Here is a 14,618-nt window from a genome sequence, read left to right on the forward strand (position 1 = left end):
TCAAACTCTCTCGAAGATGGCCCAGAAAATAAGAAGCCTATGCATAAGCTCAATGGCATCATATGCTAGAAGGAAGGGCCAGTTTGTTGGAAGTTGCAGGGAGTTTGTGATGCTGGATGAGAGCAACTTTTGTCATAAGCGAAAGGTAGGGCAGACACAATGGATGATATTCTCAGAATGTTAAAGGGAAAATCCACCATAAAATAGAACTACACTGATCTTAGACATTTAAGTCAATATCTATAAAGACAACTGTCTCCCTAAGCTGGAAAGCATCAAGACTTGATTTGTGATCAGAATCAGAATCAGCTTTAATGACCAAGTATGTTGTGCATACAAGGAATCTGTCTCAGGTACAGAGGCTCAGTGAAGCAACTTTAGGGGTACACAATAACAGGAAAAAAGATTAATGCATATTGAATAGCATAAAAACAATCACTGAGATTTATGCCTGAAAATATTTAAAATGTAAAATTTTCATGTTTTTCAGTATGGGTGAGGACGGTTCGCCAGCACCTGGCAAAGAAGAAAGTGGGTCTTTGGGATTTTGGGTGTTGGCCAAAGCTGCAACAGACCCATTTTAAAACTGGTTGATTGTAGGTCCAGATGTCATCTTCTCCCGCTAATTGTGCAACATGTGCGTCCTGGAAGCACCATCCTCAGTGATGAATGGTGGGCCTACAGAGGTGTACTAACCAATCATGGATACACAGATTTTCCTGTTAACCACAGTTGGTGATTTGTTGACCCATTAACAGGCAGCCACACACAGAACCTGGAGAGAGCATGGGCCATATACAAGGGGATGGTATGGCGACTGCGAGGGAACAGGACAGAGGCCCTGCTAAAAGAGCATCTCTTAGTAATTGAGTGGACCTACTGGCTAGCTAACCACCACAAAGATGGTCCTTTGGGAGAATAATTAAGGATATAAGGCACAGGTACAGCTTGTAAGAACACCCTGCTACCTCTTTCTCCATTCCATTCATCCATTCCGTTCCATTTGGAAACGTTTCACTAATCTTCAGTATCTGTGTGATTGCTTCAAATATTCAAGGGTCACAAACAGCAGTAGTACCTGGTTAGTTATGGTTAAAAAAAATTTTTTAGCACTTGTATGCATTTATGAAGTGTTCCTTAATAAATACATGTTTTAGACTTTACAAGGTCACAGAGAACATTAACAAATGGTTAATTAAGGTTAAGTAATGGTTATTCACCACTGTGATAAATTTATAAAGTGTTAGTTCATGCATATATGGTTCCCACTTTACAATAAGCATCACAAAGAGCATTACCAAATGGTTAATTAAAGTTAAGTAATGGTTATTCACCACTGTGATACATTTATAAAGTGTTAGTTCATGCATATATGTTTCCTACTTTACGATAAGCGTCACAAAGAGCATTACCAAATGGATAATTAAGGGTAAGTAATGGTTATTCACCACTGTGATACATTTATAAAGTGTTAGTTCAGGCATATATGTTTCCCACTTTACGATAAGCATCACAAAGAGCATTAACAAATGGCTAATTAAGGTTAAGTAATGGTTACTCACTACTGTTATACATTTTTAAAGAGCATTAATAAATGTGTAATTATGAGTAAGTAATGCTTACAGTATACAATAAGAGCAATCAGCTCAGATGGCTGAGCTGATTGCTCTTAACTTGGCTGTGGGATCACATCAGCTTGCAGTACTCTTAAGCCAGCCGTTGTGTCCTGGACCACAGTGTATGAAGCAACTAGACTGCCAGTGGCAGTCTGATGACTGTGACCATCACAGTACAGTGTTACCTCTAAGCAGAGGTTCCTTATACAAGTTATCATGCAGTCTATTCTCTGTCTGTTTTGCTCACGCAATCATGATCTTACTTAATGTCCATCTGCGTAGCCATGCTTGTTCCCTCACTTGTAAACTGTATACGAGCCTGGTTCAATAGCTGTTGTAAGTTCTGGGTCCTATGTGCAGACAATGTAAAAAGTTTGGAATCCAGAAATGCCCTGACACCATGTGTGGTGTGTACAACAGTTTGATAACCCATTGTGATATGTGAGGTTTTCAGTATCACTCGACCAATTGCAGCAACATGTCTCACACAAGTTGGATGTCCATTTTCAACATTGTCCAACTTAGAGCTGTAGTACATCAACACTTTTTGGTTGTGTCCTCTACTTTCCTCCCCCTTTTGAAATAAGACAGCATTCACAGTGCCGTCCTTTTCATCAACATCCAAATGGAAAGGCTGTGAGTAGTCAGGTGCATGCAAAGCACATGCGTGTGCCAAAGCCTGTTTAATGGCAACCAAAAGCCTCCTCTGCTTGTGGAGTCCACAACAGAGTAGAACCATAGTTCTTGTAGCCCACCTCTGTAAGCATGGCACTGAGAGGTGCCACAAGGCCGGTGAAATTTGGCACAAAATTCTTGCTGTAAACCCTAAGAACTGCATCATGGTCTTAACAGTGGTGGGCTTAGAATGTGAAAGAATATCGGTTTTCTTTTGACTCAGTCATATGCAGGCCAGAAGCAGACACCACATATCCCAGAAAAGAGACTCGAGGTCTCCCAATCTGCAGTTTGTCCTTGGAGACCTTGAAGCCATTCTGGGCTAATTTTGACAGCAAAGATTCAGTGGCTGTCATTATGGTTTCTGAGTCAGGAGCCGCTAACAAAAGGTCAACAACATATTGTAACAAAGTGACATGGAAAGGAACATTTATGCGACCAGTGTCCTCTTTCATTACAAATCCAGCACCTGTCATCTCTTGGTGGACCCCTTCTGAGAGTCCGAGGTCCTTGACTTCTTCCTGCTACGGTACTGAGGTCCACAGGAGCAGAATCCCACTGATAAGGTGGTGCGGTTGGCTGTTGAACAAAGGATTGCTGTTGTGCTGTACAACATTCTGCACAGGCATTTGGTTAGCTGTGGCTTTAATTTGATTAACTTTGTCTTGCATTTCCTTCAACTGCGCTTTAGCTAACTGCGCCTGCAAAGAAGAAAGTTCCTTTGCATTCTTTTCTTGTACGTCCAGCTCATTGTTAACATAAGCTGACCACTGCTCAAAGGTAAATGTGGTGAGTCCCACCACCTGTCTCAGAAGATGCTGTATGGAAGCTCCTAGAGGAGCCACCACAGCACTGCGAAATAGCACCCCCATGGTGTCACTGATGTCTGGGTCCTCACCAGTGTGATTCTGCCAGAGTTCATGCACTCTGAGCATATACTGACTACCTCTCTCACCCTCTTGAGGTGAAATTCTACACATTATTCTACCTCTCGTAACATGCTCAGAGAAGTACAGGCTGTCAAAACACGACGAAAATCTCCAAGCGCAGGCACAATCCTGCACAAGCACCTAAAAAAGCTCTAATCCACGGTGCACCCCCCTTTTCAATGTCAGGCAGCTGGGATTTAACCATGCTCATGTCTTGAAAGCTAAAAGGAGTGCCCTGTCTGCATACGTTGTGATGAGAAATCATGCACTGTGTCATCCCAGCTGGAATCACCACCATATTCAGAACCATGAGACATTGCCGGCACTGAAACTTCACAAAGGTGCCGACTTTCCTCCTCTCTGAATCAGGCAGAAGCACATGCACCAACAACTGGAGTTGTGGACTGGTCTAAACAGCCGGATTTTAACTCATTAGGTAAGTCTGTGCTCTAAGTCTGTCAGTCTTATCTCCTGGAAATAAGGCTGTGTGTAGAATTCCTCTCTGTACAACCACCAGGGGTGCCATGCCATGTGTTGCACTTTGTGGCATCTATCTAGATAAGCCACTTTTTAATATAGGCTTCCGCTCTCCACGTGGAGATTGTGGGGAAGACGGCTGTGTGTGTATGAACTGCACCTTGTAATCGGAGCTAGAATGTGCAGCTGGCACTGGAACAACTGTGCCATTTGGAGAATTAACTTCAACTGGCATTTGTGAATTATATGAACAATTAACTTCAACTGGCATTTGTGACTTATATGAACTGGTTGAAGGAGACTGAGAACACTTAAAATTTCCTAAAAAAAAACATGTACAATCAGCAAGAAAACTCTCAGCCTGTTTCAATTCTTGCTTCAACTTTATTTTTTATCAAAAAGGTACAGTTACTGAATTATGTCTAGCCTTCTCAGCAGCAAGAGAGGCTTGCTTCAAAAATAGTCCTATAGCATCCCCTTGTGGGGGAGGACTGTCACTGTCACTGTCCCCAAACATCCCTATTTTCTACATTTGCTGGACCCATGCAATAAAACTTTTTTTTTGCATTTTCCTGCTCATCTTTAGGAACCATATTCAACCAGAGTACTGACTCCAAACAGTCAGGTTTACACATTTTCCACTCTTGCACAATTTTTACAGACACATTGATAATTATGCACACGTGACTGGCATTTCAACTGAAATGGTCTCTTGCCCAGAACTTTGATCCTTCTACACCAGAACTAACTTCTGATGCACATGACCGCTGGCCACCACCATCTTACCATCCAGGCTCCTCCTGTGACTTCCGCCTTCCCATCGAAGCAAAAAGACAACCATCAAAATTTGTGGTTATCCACTTATTAATGTGGATTTTACGTCTCTGATAGTCATCAATTTCTGTAACTAGGGCACTTATTGTTCTATCCCTCAAATGACAATATGTGCTTGCAACTTTACGTGTGGCAAAAACAGCACTAGCACATTTCGAAATAAAGGTGTTATTTTATCCTTACAATAATCATTCAATTTTTAAATCAGGAATTTACAGTCCACACAGACCAACTAAATTTTGTAAAATCCAACATGCAGGAATGATGTGCAAAAGCCTCCTGCTCACCTGTTATTATTGCCGGCAAATGTTGATCAGTGAGTCTGTTCACTCCCAACTGGAATCCAGCTCAGAATTCAGCCAATTCCAAAGGCCACAGCACCAAGTTGTAATACCCCAGTTCTTTTATTGGACAGCTCTGAATAACGGAGTCTGTCTTTCTTTATTTAGTGCTGATTTATTTTAAACCACAAGCAAAATTACAAACATGACCCGGGTTGTTCCTTCCTCCAGAGACACACACTGGCTGCTGGAGAGAGGAGCCCCGGAAAAAGGAGCCTGATACATTTATCAGTTTTGGGCTAACCCCTTACACAGATAAACCCCAGATGAAGTCAGTCTGCAGACTCCATCTCTTACCTAGTGCTCCACAGGCTTGGAGCAGCTGCGTTTTACCTAGTCATAACAAAATGAGGAAGCTCAATGTGTGTGTATGTTGTCACGTGGTGTGTAGCTAAGCATTCATTCAGACATAATATTCTAACACAAGGTTAATACAGGAAAGAATTGGTCCCATAAGTAACTGTAGCTCACATTTCAGAATCAACACTCTGTCTGCTAACCTTGAAATAAAACAGACTAAAGCAGACTTCTGGAACAAATATTACTAAACTGCATTACTAACACATTTGATTCAACACAATGTTTAATAATTATCTGACTGATTTACTAATATCTACCACACACATCCTCACAAAAGCTGATATAACATGTGACAGTGTCAGTGAGTTCGTCCAAGTTTTGTAGCTGAAGTCTCAAATACACTCCAGTCTGTGCAGTCAAAGCAGGCCTGTAGCTCTGACTTAGCCTCCTCAGTCCAGCTCTTCACTGTTTTGACCACAGGCTTCGCAGCTTTAAGTTTCTGCCAGTAGGCTGCAATAAGATGGACCATACAGTGATCAGAGAGTCCAAGGGTTGCACAGGGGACAGAGCGCTAGACGTCATTTATTGTTGTGTAGCAATGGTCCAGTGTGATTTTGTCCCTGGTGGGAGATAACGTGCTGTCTGTATTTGGGCAGTTCATGGAAGAGATTTGCTCTGTTAAAGTCCCCTAGAACAATCAGAGTCTGGATGTTCTAGCTCCAGGCTAGTTATCTGTACTGCCAGGAGCTGTAGTGCGCTAGTGTGGGCCTGCAGCATTAAATAGGCACCCACCAGGATGAAGCTTGAAAATTCACGAGGAGAATAAAAGGGCTTGCAGTCAATAACAAGAGTCTCTAAGTCTGTGTTACATGTCCTTTGTAGCACTGTGACATCTGTGCACCAGCCTTCATTTATGTAGAAGCAGATTCCACCTCCTCTCGTTTTCCCAGACAGCTCCATTACGTGATCCGTTCTATACATCTGGAAGCCTGGTACTTGTATTGTGCTGTCTGCAATCGATTCCCTCAGCCAGGTCTTCGTGAAGCACAAAGCAGCAGAGCGTGCAAAGTCAGAGTTAAGGAGTTGAGGAGAAGAATTTCATCCATTTTGTTGACCAGGGAGCAGAGATTTACTAGGTGGATAGACGGGAGAGGAGTCTGTGTCCCTCTCTGGCATAGCCTCGCTAAGACGCCCGCTCATTTGCCACAGCAGGTCCCGTATATGGCAGCTGCGCCTCCTATCAGAATGTCTACACAGTATTCTATGTTCAAAAAAATTGGAGAAAGGTAGTTTGGTGTGAGTTGTCCGATATTTAACAGTTCTTCTGGTAAAAGTAATCCGGGATGGGTTGCAAAAGACAGAGAAAACAAAGAAAAACAACAAACACAAGAGAGTACGAGTAACCAAGGCTGGCATCATTGTCAGCACCATCTTCTCTAGCCTATGTTGAGCAGAGAAACTGTGTTGTCAATTTGTGCTTTGTTGCAGTTTTTACAAAAAATAAAAACAGAAGCAGTAAGTCATCACTGAATAACAAGAAACATCACTCCTTGTTTTCATTGGGGAATTACACCCTGTTAGTTGACTGTCTAGCTTTGAACATGGACTACTCATGGTGAGGACAGTACAATCTTAAATGTAACCTGAAGCTCAAAAAATGAGGTGTACATACACTATGTGCTAGTATTTCTATGCCAAAGCAACTTGGTTAAACACGTCTCACAAACTCTCGCTCGCAGGACTTTTTATCTAACAATGCAAAGTCTTATGTGAGAGTTTAAGGATTTCCTTTAATGGCCATAACCTCCAGGCTGCTGCATGCTCATGTGGGTTTGCCTGACATCCACTGATGCCGTTTCAAAAGTGGAATTTTTCCACTGCGCTTGGGTTTGTGGATATATTTTCCCTCCTGCTGCTGCACTCCGACCAGAGGATGTGGAGAAAAAATACAGGGCCTGAGGTTACTGCATGTCCAGGACTGGTCCTGTACAGGGACTCGCTGTTTTACCCGACTTTTTAGCTGCACTCTTGCAGCTCCTTCCTTTAGCTTTTGGTCTGCATCTGCTCTTCATGTTTTGTGCTCAGTGCTGTGCCTCTTACTTACAGCACACAGTTTGTCCAGTAATTAAACTTTTAATAGAGTAATTAGCAAATACAGTTACTTCTCTTACTCTGAAATGTCTGAAATGTTACACAGTGTACAAAGTGTAATTTTGTATTTTATTTATTTTTACATAATTAAAACAAATTAGGTCCACTGCCATTGTTTACAACTGACATAAGTAATAACGGTCTGCAGTTCAGACTTCCAGCCAAGGTTGCCTGTCCACCATCTTGTCATCTGCCAGGTACCCTTGTTTTGACAGACTCTTGTGTTGTACAAAATGTGATCTGTGCACTGAGTTTTCTTAGATGCTGTGTTGTCCCCTCAAAATGTGTTTTTGGAAATGTGCTTTCTGAAATGTCTTTTGTTCAATGTTGTATTTTGTGAAATATTGTGTTTTTCATATAATGAGTTTTGTACCTCAGGGCCATGGCATAAAGCCCAATTCAATGACTATCATTAAAGTCACATACCTAAAATAGATTGTTGCACAATTAAAAAAGAAAGATTATACGTCGTTAATTTGTATAACACAGACAAGTAGACAGGACAAAAGTCAGTCACTTGGTCAATAAGTTGATTTTTGACAAAAATATTTATAAAGGTTATAGTCATTAAAATGGAGGAAGGATATAATACTGTCCTCTGGTGCAGCTTGTGTATCTAAAGGTATTTCTTGTGGTTTATATTTCATCTTCTTTATTTACTTTGCTTTTCTAGCAGCAGGAGTGTCAGGTCTGCTCAGCGTGACGTGCCTCTCTTCCCCTTTCTCTCTCCCATTCTCTCATCCTGCAGGCTCAGCGACACAGCTGAGGCACATCACCTCAACCAGCAGCTTGCTGGGTGTGGTGCACAGCGGAGGCTCTTTCCCGCTGATTAAGCAGCGCCTATTTAACACACTGGCAGACGCTCCATCCTCGCCAGATCATTGACACTGGCATGGTGAGATTGATATTACTCTGCTTCCCTGACGGCGTTCACTACTTTGCTTCTCTGATGGCTTTCACTATTCTGCTTCCCTGACGGTGTCCACTAATCCTCCTGGTTACTGCTGCTCGCCTGTCTACTCACCTGTCATCCTGGTCCATTGATCCTCCTGGTTCCTGCTGCTCGCCTGTCTACTCACCTGTCATCCTGGTTCCTGCCATTCTCCTGTCTACTCACCTGGTCCTCTGATCCTTCTGGTTCCTGCTGCTTGCCTTCCTACTTACCTGTCATCCTGATCTTCTCAGCCTCCATTACTCAACCCTGGTTTGGACGTCGTTAACCCATTGACTTTGTCCTTTCACTGCAAAATATAGCAATAAAGACACTCTCTCACTAGCACTTGAGTTTGCACCCTGAGTTCTCATTCTCTTTCTCTCTCTCGCCCCCTGGTGAGGGACCCGACCGTAACAAGGAGTGTGGCTGGAGGGAAAAGACCAAAGGGCTTTATTGAGGGCAGAACCAAATGTGCATTTTCCTACTATAGATATTCAAATGTCTTAAATGATTTTTAAATATCCATTCTGAGAAAACACTTTTCATGTTACAAGCAGGTTGACAATTTCTTAGAAAATCGCCACTGGCATTACAAACGTCTTGTGCATTATTACTGAAGAACATTTCAAAAGGCTGAAGACAAAACTGCCCATAAAGAAAAGGATGAAAACATTTTCATTTCCTGTTTGAACACTGTGTCAAGTCCTTCTTTGTCATACAGCGAGTGTCTACTGACTTACACACACCAGATTATGGTCATGGTGCCCAGCATGGGTGCTATTCATTCTACTTCCTATTTCAGCTTTGTTTGATAATTTCACATGAACTGAAGTCAGCAGCCCACTCAAAACGCCCTGCATGCGCATACACACACACACACACACAGGCTAACTCACACTAAAATAAAGGAACAGCCAGGAGGATATCCCCATTTCTTCCTTATTAGGGTTTCTTTGAAAGCTTCAACCCAGAGCTGAATGAAAGGTTTCATGGAAGCCTTTCACCTCTGATCTGCTCACAATCAACCATATCTGTCATACATGGCTAGGTTTGAGAGCCAGGGGAGAGAGATGGCAGACAGAGAAGCAAGGAAAGAAAGAAAAACACAGAAAGAGGCAACAACTCCTGTAAATCGATAAGGTGTCTAGATATAGTCATGTGTCACACTAGGTGTTTTTCACTATGCATTCTGATCTGTGCTTTTCTTAGGTCAGTATACAGAACTTTGAAAAGCTTTGGGCTACTAATTGAGCTGGCTAAGTGCGGCTGGTTTGTATAGGTAATCCATACCTCTATTTCATAGAGGTGAATGAGCCCAGTAGCAAAAAACAGTGATAACTGGAGTGTTGACTATATTGTCAGTTTGTCTTTTGTCATAAAAATGTGAAAACTATGATAACACTTTATTAGCATTTTTGGTTTGCCTCTGTTTCAGCTACAGTATGACACCATATGTATCAGAGTAAACAGCAACAAACCGTCCATTAAACTGTTTGTATAGTTACAGATTCCCCACATGGCAGAGTCATGCAGATGGTCTGTGGCTAATTTCTCATTTACTTCTTTTTGCATCCAATAACAGGCTTTTCTCAAAGTGTTCTCGAATGCCTCCTTAGGACTGTACTCAGACCAGCTTGGTCCAACACGAGATCAACACAGAAGATGCTAACCTCGTCTGCCTCTGGCCGCAACGCCTGCCCTTTGTCAAATGGGTCACGATGGAGGAGACGATCAGAGAGATGGATGCAGCAGGCATCATAGAACTGTCTAGCAGCCTCTGGGCCACAGCAGCTATCTTGGTAAGTAATGACACCTGGAGATTTGGTGTGGACTATCAGTACTCAGTTCAGTGGACCTGCACAGTGGTTACTGGCAAGTAGAGAGGCTGCTCTTTCCGGAGGGCTGTAGGACTGCCAGGCCACCTTCATGCAGCTGCAGGCAGCGCTGGTGGATGCACTGATGCTGGCCTACCGAGATGTCAACCAACCATTCATCCTGGACACTGATGCCAGGGAAGTGGCAGTGGAGCTATACTGTCCCAGGAGGGGGAGTACAGTGAACAGAGTGCAATTACTATGTGACTTGGACGAAGCTGCTGACTGTCATCCTGTGGATGTTTGTGGATGTTACCACTTCCGCCATCACTTATACAGTTGAAGGTTTCTCTTGCACATGGACCATGCCTCACTACTGTGGCTGCTGAACTTCAGGGAGCTGGAGGAGCACCTGGCTCGGTTGCTCAAGATACTACAGGATTATGAGGATTATGACTTTGAGATCTACCACCAGGTTGGCTGCCTCCACACCAGTGCAGACACTCACTGTCTGCATGCAGCAGGTCAGTCCACCATGGCTTGTGGGGGGATGCCCTGCCCTAGTTGTCAACACTCAGGCGGCCTCCCTAGTGCAGGACTCGGACGTCAGCTGGGAGACCACTGATCGCCAGCAGCTCTAGAGCAACCAGGCCCAGGATCCGGTGCTCACCTGTGTCCATGCTTGGATGGAGGCAGATCAATGACCAGACTGGGCAGACGTCTCTGCCCTGGACCCAGAAACCGAGTCCCTGCAGTCCCAGTGGTCCAGCCTGGTGGTGGACCGGGTGTGTCTCAGTGGTGAGTTTTAATATGTTTTGGACAGCTATGGTCTACATCACAGGTCAGACCCTTTGCTGTGACACTCATATATTTAACTTAGGTGCTGTCCATTTCTTCTGATCATCCCTGAGATGGTTCTACACCTTCATTTGAGTCCAGCTGTGTTTGATTATACTGATTGGACGTGATTAGGAAAGTCACACACCTGTCTATATAAGACCCTACAGCTCACAGTGCAAATGAGAATCATGAGGTCAAAGGAACTGCCTGAAGAGCTCAGAGACAGAATTGTGGCAAGGCACAGATCTGGCCAAGGTTACAAAAAAAAGCTTCAGCTTTTTTACAGATGGTGTGATGTTTGCTTCCAGAATTTGCTGGTATTTAGTGGAATCCATTCTTCCCTCCACCCGTGCAATGTTTCCTGTGCCACTGGCTGCAACACAACCCCAGAGCATGATAGATCCACCCCCATGCTTAATAGTTGGCAAGGTGTTCTTTTCATGAAATGCTGCTCCTTTTTTTCTCCAAACATGCCTTTGCTGATTGTGTCCAAAGAGTTCTATTTTAACTTCATCAGTCCACAGCACTTGTTTCCAAAACGCATCGGGCTTCTGTAGATGTCCTGTTGCATACTTCAGATGTTGGATTTTATGATGGGGACGCAGATAAGGTTTTCTTCTGCTGACTCTTCCATGAAGGCCTTGTCTGTGCAAGCATCGCTGCACAGTGGAATGGTGCACCACCACTCCTGAGTCTGCTAAATCTTCCTGCAGGTTTTTTGCAGTCAAATGGGGGTTTTGATTTGTCTTTCTGACCAGCATACGAGCAGTTCTGTCCGAGAGTTTTCTTGGTCTTCCAGATCTCATCTTGACCTCCCCAGTTCCCCTGATCTGCCATCTCTTAATTACATTTCTTACTGTGGAAACTGCAAGCTGACAACGCTTTGCTATCTTCTTGTAGCCTTCTCCTGCATTGTGGGCATCAATAACTTTCATTTTCAGGGTCTTACACAGCTGCTTAGAGGAACCCATGGTTGCTGGGTGTCCGCAAGTGTGTGCACAAGGTTTGAAGAGTCAAGGTATTTGTACAGCTTTGAAATTGGCATTTACCAATGACAACTGTTGCTGTGCATCAGATCTAACGAGCTGATTAAGGTCTGAAACCTTGTGAGAGACTTTGAGACTCTGGAACTCTTAGGGTGCCCAAACTTTTGCACCATGCCATAATAATGTTTTTATTTTTTATTTTTGTTCAATTTATGGCATAAGAAGTAACTATGCATCACTGTTTGCAGAAAATATTGTGCATTTTTTCCATTTCCAAGAGAAACTGTATTAACATCTGTTCAAATAAAAAATCAACAAAATCTGTTATTTATCAAGGGGTGCCTAAACTTTTGCATAAGACTGTAACAAAGAGTGAAAAATTTAAGGGGGTCTGAATACTTTCCGTACCCACTGTACATCTAGTAATGGATTAAAAGGAAATAACCACTAAAAGGGTACTATCATAAAAATTGCCACCACAGGTAAAATAATATTTTTAAGTCCAGCTGTGTAACATGTCAGTGCATGTCTGTGTGTGGTGGTCTAATGTGTGTGAGGAAGAGAGAGAGAGAATGTAATGTGTGTGTGTGGCCTGCCCTCCATACATCTCTAATCCCTATAATAGAGTGAAGATCATGAAAGGGCCAACAGCCTGGCCAGGCTGAACCACTCTGCCATATGTAAGGTAGCGCTCTATTCTCCTCAAATTGCCATCCCCATCATTTACTGAAGACCCCCATCCCTCTATTCCACCCTTCCATCTAGCCATCCACCCCTTATGTTGAGATGATTGTTGCTTTTCTGAACAAAAACAAAAAATAACAGGCAACATGATGTGACCAGTTTCATTTCCACATAATTCCCTCATTTCCATGTCATTAATTTACCCTAAAAAAAGGAAGCTGAGCAATGGCCACGTCATGCATAGCAAAACAACAAGCTATGACTTGGTATGTTATGGAATTCTTAATATCTAAGTATTAAGTTTATCATGAATGAGTAATTAAGGATAACCACCTTGATTTGGTCAAGTATGTGACACACAAGGTTCAGTGTCTTGCCCAAGAACACTTGGACTGCAGGCGCCAAGATTCGAACCTCTGATCCTCCGGTTGGGAGACGATTGCTCTACCCGCTGAATCACAGTCGCCCCCCACAAGTCGCACCCTGTAAGGCTACATAGACTACATCCTGGCATATACTGATATGTCAGTGGGTTTTTAGATTAAAGAATACTGGAAGTAATTGCCAGTTTGTTAAGAAATGGCTATGATATTTAGTGCTGAATATCCACATAACTATAAAACATTTGATTACTAATAATAATGGTCTATTTAAGTAAACAGACTATGTCTCTGATGAGCAGTCACCAGCCACATCAACCTGACCAGTGTTTGATTCTTTGTTGTGCCTTGTTGCTTTTCTTCTTCTCTCTCTCCTCTATCCACTCACCCCAACCAACCAGTTGAGGCAGAAGGTCGCCCACCAAGAGCTGGGATCTGTCAAAGGTTTCTTCTGTTAAAGGGAGTTTTTCCTCCCTGCTGTTGCCAAGTGCTGCTCAGGGGGGTTTGTTGGATTTTTACTTTATAATAATAGCGATAACAGTAAAGTAAAGCAAGATGTCATCTTGCTCTTTGCAACAGTTGTACATTTTCCTGCAGACATGGGAATATAGTGGGAATGCTGCACTGTTGTGGTTACAGAAGGAAACCAAAGAATGTTGCATTTGTATTCTGAGATGTAGTGATAAAGGTGAAGTTGAAAAATTGTGATACTATTGCATATGCATGGTATGTAAAAGAAGTGATGTTTTTTTGGTGGAAAAAGTTGACAAAGAGAAAAGTTAGTGTTCATGACAAAACAGTCTGTTATAGTGCAGACTCTTAATTTAAAGTTTATTTCAGTAGTCTTGTCATGGTGCGGTTTCATTATGGAAAGCAGCTGGCATTTATGTATAAATCTAAAAGCAGGGTTCAATAATTTCTTCCAGAAAGTTCCAAATTTCCAATATTGTGGAAAAATAATGATTAGTGGAAATGTGTGAATGCAACAACACTGAACAGCCTCTTTCAGGAGAAGTGAAAACTGCATGTTGCAACTTGGGGCTTGTTTTTTAGCTTGTACTTGTTTACATTGCGGAACACTAACTGACAAATCAGCTATTACCAGTTCCTTTTTGATATGTGGTATACCTTGACTTTGGTACCAAAGAATTCTTTAAAATGTGGTGATTTCCAATCTGCATTATCTCATAGTTACAAGAAAAGATCCTCTACTTTTTTCCTTTGGTCAATGCAATGCTTTTGTTAAGGATCATCAGCACTGTAACATTTTAAGTCATTAAACTGAACAACAATGTTAAAATAAGAATAAGATAAACAAATGTTGATGTTCATAACCTAAACCTATAGAATAAAACTAAAAATGATGACTGGTTTTGGAATTGAGAGGCGCAGACATCATATTTGTGAGATGATCTAAAATATACGTACCTCAGATTGTGCAACTATTATAAATCATTCCATTGTAATGTGCGAGGATTTACTCAATGCTAAAACCAGAAATAAATCAACTTTAACTTATTTTACTTTCCCGTTGTGTTTGCCTCTGGTACATAGTTTGATGAAGGTTCTTTGTAGAGGCTGTGGAAGCCCTGCTAAGCCACGCTGAGCTCTATACATACAAGGCTCTGCTACCAGAGCTCCTGGCTGATCATCCCAC

General features: G+C 42.4%; 1 long non-coding RNA gene across 1 annotated transcript; it reads left to right on the top strand.

Annotated features, from left to right (window-relative positions):
- The first annotated feature begins 745 nt into the window (after positions 1 to 745).
- On the top strand, positions 746 to 8,525 carry LOC109951283 (uncharacterized). Its single transcript, XR_002273589.1, has 3 exons — positions 746 to 941; positions 8,072 to 8,218; positions 8,509 to 8,525. It is a non-coding gene; the product is annotated as an uncharacterized LOC109951283 (long non-coding RNA).
- Positions 8,526 to 14,618: the final 6,093 nt, after the last annotated feature.

Source organism: Monopterus albus, unplaced genomic scaffold (assembly GCF_001952655.1).
Source record: "Monopterus albus unplaced genomic scaffold, M_albus_1.0 scaffold373.1, whole genome shotgun sequence".
NCBI lineage: Eukaryota > Metazoa > Chordata > Actinopteri > Synbranchiformes > Synbranchidae > Monopterus > Monopterus albus.